The sequence below is a fragment of the Antechinus flavipes genome, chromosome 4, assembly GCF_016432865.1.
Source record: "Antechinus flavipes isolate AdamAnt ecotype Samford, QLD, Australia chromosome 4, AdamAnt_v2, whole genome shotgun sequence".
Lineage (NCBI taxonomy): Eukaryota > Metazoa > Chordata > Mammalia > Dasyuromorphia > Dasyuridae > Antechinus > Antechinus flavipes.
In genome coordinates, this window is record NC_067401.1 from 116,395,010 (window position 1) to 116,402,329 (window position 7,320).

The window sequence follows — 7,320 nt, forward strand, 5'->3', positions numbered from 1 at the left end:
CTTCAGAGTGGTAATCTCAAAAATGATTTGGTACTAATTTAAAAAATCAAGTTCAATCAGTGGAACAGATTAGGAATAAAGCATACAGAAACAAATGAACATAGTGGTGTAATATTCATTAAATTTCCAAATTCTACCTACTGTGGTTAATATTTACTATTTGACAAAAACTGAAAACTCATTAACTTTGAAGTCAGAGCACCTGGATTCAAATCCTGCCTTTGATGCTTACAACATGGGAAAGTCATTTAACTTCCTCTGACCTCAGTTTCCTCCTCTATAAATGATGGTGCTCCATTAGATGGGTTCCCTTTCAACTTTAGATCCATGATCCTATGTAAATCTCTGGGGCTTTGGCTTTCTCATCTGTGAAATGGTAGTGTATGTTCCAGGAACTAGAGCATTTCTGAGTGACCGTGAATTTTTAGAAGAGGGATAAAGATTGGAGATTCCAGAAACTCCTTCTCGGAACCTCAAGGCTAACTATTATAGTGAGTTCCAAGTACTCACCTCTCCTCCCTAGAAATGCTCACCGGTCATGGGGAGAGGGGAACCGGTCTCAACGGCATTGGACTTAATTGACTGGTCGGTCACTTTGTATTGAGTGGGGACTCTGCCTTAAGAAAAGAACAACCATTTATGTTCTCTCTCTGCTTTGGAGAAAGCGATAGACAATAGGCTCAAGCTAGAGTTGTAAAGCTGCTGGTAGGTTATTGTGTTTTGGTAACAAAGGAGACATGATTGGGGGAGGGAGCTTGGAGAATCTCTGTCTTTTAGGACTCTCCTTGATCTGAACGAGGTGAGAAGAAATCCTGCTGGGAGACAGGGGAATGGAAGAGTAAGTGGTGAAGTCCCATAAAGGATTCACAGAGAGCAGAGGACAGTCCCAGGTGCCAGTTGTTTCGGTAAACATGGGTTAGGGGTGTTGGAAGGAAGCCAGCACTTAATAATTGAGCCCATGCTTAAGAATGAATATAAGACTAATGAGCTTCCCTCATCCCATGCCACCTCCACATGGAGAAACAGCCTGCTTCCCTGTTTATTGACCGTATGGAGATCATTAATGCCTTCTGACACTAGGGTCACTCCCCAGGTCAATCCCTGAGCCATTCCTGCAAACTGAGGGGAAATGAACTTCCCAGTGACATATGGCTTAGACCCCTGTGCTCCAGAACCTGGGCAAAGCAAGACTCTGCCCCACCCCCTCCTCCAGCCCTGGGAATTGATCCCTCCTAATGCCCAAATAAGCAGGACTCCCCAGAACCTGAAGCATTTGGGAAGATGCAGGAGAAAGAGATGGTGTAGCTTTGGTATAAAGGAATAAGGGAGCAGGGTTTGTCTTTCTGCGTCCTGACCGGGGGGGTCTCAGCCGATAGACTGAGATTAACCCCTGGGGACCGGCTGGGGTGATGTCTGGTAGCTGCAGCTGCAGTTTACCAGGAGCCAAAGCCGCCCTTCCTACAGGTGGCAGAGGGAGGCAGAAGTGGCCATGTGGGCCTGCTCTTTGCTCCCTCCCTCCCCTTTCCTGTTCCATTCTCTTCCCCTTCAAAGGCCCGGAGGGAATCTCCTTTTCAAAATCACAAAAATATTCTCTGCTAGTCCAAGTGGAATTCAAGATGTCAACCAGGGGTGGTTTGGGGAACAATAGGAGCTGCCTATTGGTACAATGACATGCCCTCCAAAGCTGATGGACAGCCTCATGAGCCACTCAAAGGGCCAGTCTGGGATGGCACCACCATGCTTATCCTGCTGCTAATGGGCAGATTATGCCGCCATCAGAACTGTAGGCTGGCAGAGAACTCCTGCCGGGCTCTAGACTCAAGAGCGCGAGAATGCCCCTGTTGGCAGAAGCAGGAAGTCATCCGGCAGTCTGGGCTGATGTGCCAGACCTCTAGCCAGGCTTCCTGGGGCAACGGCTCCTCAGTAATGAATGGAGTTGGGAATAAATCCCACACGCCTGGGGAAGAAGGGAAGAAAACAACCAGGAGGAAATCAATAGGATTATAAGGTTAATACCGGAGCAGCCCCGAGTGACAGTTACCAAATAAATGATCTCAGGAGGACATGGCCAAGGTTAAATGAAACCCAATAAATAAAAGGGAGCATTCAAAGGAGAAAACGCAAAATGTACAAGGATGGAAGGTGGGGCGGGGCCATCGGGGGGCCAGCCTCCAAGTCTCTGCCCTGGATCCTGGGGGCTGCTGCCTTCCCCCTCTCATCTGTGTAGGGGGTGGGGAATTCTCCTTTCTAGAGTCATTTATCTTTGCTGCTTATGGCCACAGGCCCTGTTTTGCTTCTCAAATACTCAGTGGGCTTCCCTTTCTTTGTCCAGATAAAATTTCCCAGGGAATTTTGTTTGGACCAGAAAATGGAGAGAGAGAATCAAGGAGAGAGACTGACTTTGGATGGCTATGGACCTGCTGAATTTAGTTTGTGTCTATTTCTATGCATGATGGGATTAGAGGACCAGACGGCTCCAAAACTAAAGGGCTTGATTGAGTCTAGATAATAGAAGACACTACCCAAGTATCAGAAAGCTTGAGGGAAATATGCACGTCAGTAATTATCATGTTTCATTTTCTTGATTAGAATCTGGAGATTTCATTTTCTTTTGCCCGTCTGCAGCATGAAAATAATTCATGAGATAAAAAAAATAACGGGCTCCCCCCCATTAGACTAACTTTAATCCTAATAATCCAATATTCCTCACTACTATCTTCATCTCAAAACGTGGGGATCCCACTTCTGTCTGCTTCTTCATTGAAATCTGGCTACACTTTGCCTTTGAGAGACTTTGGGGGTGGGATAGGGAAAAGAAAAATGAGAAAGGTTTTAGAATTAAAATGTCTATGAGAAGAATAAAAGGTCAAGGATATCAAGGAAATTAATGGTAAAAAATACAAAAAATGGTGGTTTAGCAGTACTAAACCTAAAACTATATTACAAAGCAGCAGTCATCAAAACCTATTTGGTACTGCCTAAGAAACAGAGAGATAGATAAGTGAAATAGATTAGATACACATACACAATAATCAAAGCCTATAGTAGTCTAGTATTTAATAAACCCCCAAACTCCAATTTCCAGAATAAAAACTCACTATTTGACAAAAATTGTTGGGAAAACTGGAAAATATGTTAGAAACTCAGCATAGACTTACATCTCATAATCTATATCAAAATAAAGTCAAATGGGTACATGATTTGGGCAAAAAAGGTACCATAAACAAATCAGAAGAGCAAAGGATAATTTACCTATCAGATCTTTGGAGAAGGGAAGAATTTATAACCAAAGAAGAACTAGAGAGCATTATGAAAGCCAAAATGGACAACTTTGATTGCATTAAATGAAAAAAGTTTTGCACAAACAAAATCAACAGAACAAAGATTAAAGGAAAGCACAAAGCTGGGAAAAAATCTTTACAGCCAGTATGTCTGATAAAGGCCTCATTTCTAAAATAAATAAAGAACAGTGTCAATTTTATAAGAACACCAACAGACAATTTTCAGGTGATGAAATTAAAGCCACATATAATCATATTAAAAAATGCTCTAAATCACTATTGATTAGAGAAATGCAAATTAAAACAACTCTAAGATACTACCTCACACCTCTCATATTGGCTAAAATGACAGGAAAAGATAATGATAATTGTTGGAGGGGATGTGGGAAAACTGGGACACTAATGCATTATTGGTGGTGTTGTGAAATGATGCAACCATTCAGAGCAATTTGGAACTATGCCCAAAGAGCCATCAAACTGTGCATATCCTTTGACCCAGCGGTGCCATCACTGGGTCTGTATTCCAAGGAAATCATAAAGGAGGGAAAAGGATCCACATGTACAAAAATATTTGTAGCAGCTTTTTTTGTGGTAGCAAAGAATTTGAAAATTAGTAGATGCCCATCAATTGGGGAATGGCTGAACAAGTTGTAGTATATGAAGATAATGAAATATTATTGTTCTATAAAAAATGATTTTTCTCTCCCAACATGATTCATAAAGCAATTTGTATTAAAAATAAATAAAATTAAAAAAAAATGGCTATGGGACATCCAGGTCAAGGTGTCCAATAAACGGTTGGAGAGAGTCCAAAGATAGACAGTGAAGTTAGGGTTAGATAAGTATAGCTGAGAATCATCAGCATAAAATGGTAACTGAATCCACTGGAGTTGATGAGATCCCTAAATGAAATACTACAGGGAAAGAAGAGAAGAGAGCCCAAGACAGAGTCTTATGGGATACTCATGGTTAATAGACATGATTTGGGAAATGATTCAGCAAAGTTAAATGAACATTACTATTTTCAGAAAGATCATATCAACCAATTAGCCTAGGATTCCAGTTGCCTCTTAGTTTCTTATCCAAAACACTGCTCTCTAGCCACTACTGCTTATTATGAATTGCTTTCAGATATTAGAATGTAAGCTACTTAAGAGGAGGGACTATGTTGCTTGCTTATCTGTATTCTCAGCTAGTAAATGCTTAATAAATGGTTTCTCCACCCCTTCCCCTCCACCCCCCCCCCCGTAATTCATAATGAGATAACTATTTTCATCAAGATTAATCTTTCTTTGAGTAACCTTGATACCATCTCTTTCTATCTTCTCCCACAGGTTGTCCCCTCTCCTCTTCTTTCTAATCTTCAAGTGTTTGTTTTTTTCAGCAACATCATGGGTAGGAATAAGAGCCATATCTCCATGCATCTGTCCAAGATATCTCTTTTCTATTTCTTTCTTACCTTCTGATTCTTTCCCTTGATTTCTACAAATATTCCTTTCTCTCTCCTTAAAAAAAAAAAGACTTTACCAAATCAAACTATCCTTTTTAGTTACCATCCTGGATCTCTCTTCATTTTTCTCAATAAAGAGCCCAGAAACCATTGTTTACCATGAGTGCCTCCACTTCCTTCTCAATTGTATAATTGGCTTCTGACTTCATTATGCCAGAAAAAACATTCTTTCTAAAGTTGCCAAATTTGGTGATTTTTTTTCTCGTGAACTTCTCTGAAAAGTTTGAAACTATGACCATCCCCTTTTCCTGAATACTCTCTTCTCAGATTTTTTTGTGATTCTATTCTCTCATGGTTTTATTGTTGCCAGTCTTATTGTTGGTTTCTGATTTCCTTTGCAGGATCATAAACCACATTATTTCTCTTAAGTGAAAAATGTATTCTAAGGTTCTGTCCTAGGTCCTTTTCTCTCTCCACATTCTCACTTTGTGACATTTTCTTCATTGGTTTCCTTGCCTCAAATCCAAATTCCAAATCATTCTCTATTTAGCAGTCTCTTATTGTTCTGATTATTACTAGGATCGAATATAAACTTATCTGATTTTTAAAGCATTTCCCAATCTGACTCCAACGTATCTTTCTAATCTTGTTATGTATTACTTCCTTTTCTGCCTTCTACAGTGTAGCCAAATCCATTTTCTTCCTATTCCTCACATTTGGCACTACATCTTCTATATCTGGAATGCATTCCAGCCTCACCTCCACTTTAGAGAATGTGCTACATCTTCCAAGACTTTGCTCAAGGACCATCTTCGGCTTGAAGACTTTCTTAACTCTCTTCTCAGATTTTTGGTGTCTCTCTCTCCCTACCATCTATGTTGTCATTGTTTAGTCTATATTCTGTGTATGACCATATATTCCTCCCCTTATAGGATGTAAGCTCCTTGGGAAGAATTATTTTATTTTTATATTTCAATTTCCAGGATCTAGCACATACTAGGTGCTTACTAAATGCTTATGGATTGATTAATTGGTGAAATCATAGATGTTCCTTTATTCCTGAACCAACTAAAACCAGTTCTTTAATGTTTTTATCCTGGGTTCTTTACTATGACCATTCCAATGCAATAATGAGGGTGACTAATTATTTTATTGCTATTAAGAGTCTCTGACTCTTCATGATCCTATGGACTATATATAATGTCCATGGGGTTTTCTTGGCAAAGATATGGGAATGGTTTGTAATTTCCTTCTCCCATGCATTAAGGTAAACATAAATTAAGTGATTTGCCCCACTAGTAAATCTTTGAGGGTAGATTTGAACTCAGGTTTTCTTGACTCCAGGCTCAGTTCTCTGTCCACGGTGCCTATTGTTGCTCTATTGTTGTGCAAAGAGTGTTATAATGGGAAGTACTGATGAAATCCCTTAGGCACATAGCACTAAGTTTCTAACTGTGGGGAGATGGCTGGGATGGTCTGTAGCCATTAGAAAGGTGAGGTGCTAAGAAAAATGTCATCCTTCCTTTTTTCTTTCCCTCCCTCCTTCTGTTAGTTTCCCTTTCTTCCTCCTTTTCTTCCTTCCCCCTTTTTTCTTTCTCTCCCTCTCTTTGCTCCTTCCCTTTTCTCCCTCTGTTCTCTCCCTCTATCCTCTCCCATTCCTTCCTTTGATCATACTTCTAGTCTTGGGTGTGGAAAAAAAAAAAAAAAAACAGTCCGTGTTTCAATGGGTTGTCATTTTTGAATCATGGAATCACAAATTGTCAAATCTTAAAGAAATAATCTTGGTCCCAATCTATCATACCCCCATGGGCTTGTATTGGGGGGCAGGGACACATATTTGAGAAAATCCCAGACTATCGAGGGGAAGTCACTTGCCTAAGATTAGGAAGCATATTAACAAAACTGAAACTAGAAGCCAGATCTCTAGATTTCCAATCCAGTGCTCCCTTAATTAATTAACCCGCAAACTTATTAAGTAACTATTAAATGCTGGCACTATTTTAAGCACCTAGAATAAAAATACCAAGTAGAAAGAGTTGATGTTCTCAAGGGACTAATGTTCTATGGGGACGGTTCCAGCATAGACTTCCACAGAAAAGTAAATAAAGAACAAGTGTTAAGTCTTTTGGGAAGATTACAAACTCTAAGAGAGGAAAAATATTTTGGAAGAAACACAGAGAATAAAAAAGACTTGGATTTCAATCCAAGCTCTGCCTCTTAGTACCTGGACAAAGCTCTCAGCTGCTCTGTGCCTCAGTTTCTTTATCTGTACAATCAAGAGATTTAACTAGATCATCTTAAAGCTCTCTTTCAGCTCTAAATCTGTGACCCTATAAAATCTTGTGAACGAAGGGGCACCTGATTTTGGCTTTTAAATGAGTTAGAGATTCCCAGGAGCAGAGATGAGATGAGAAGGGCAATATATTATAGTACAGAGAAATCAAATATCTGGCTTCCATCCTAGTTCTTCCTTTAATACCTACATATGTTATCTTGGGCAAATCTTAACTTTTCTAAGTCTTAGGCTATTCATCTGTTTTTAAAGATGGCAAGGATGTTGAATTATATGACTTCTTTGGTACTTTTCAG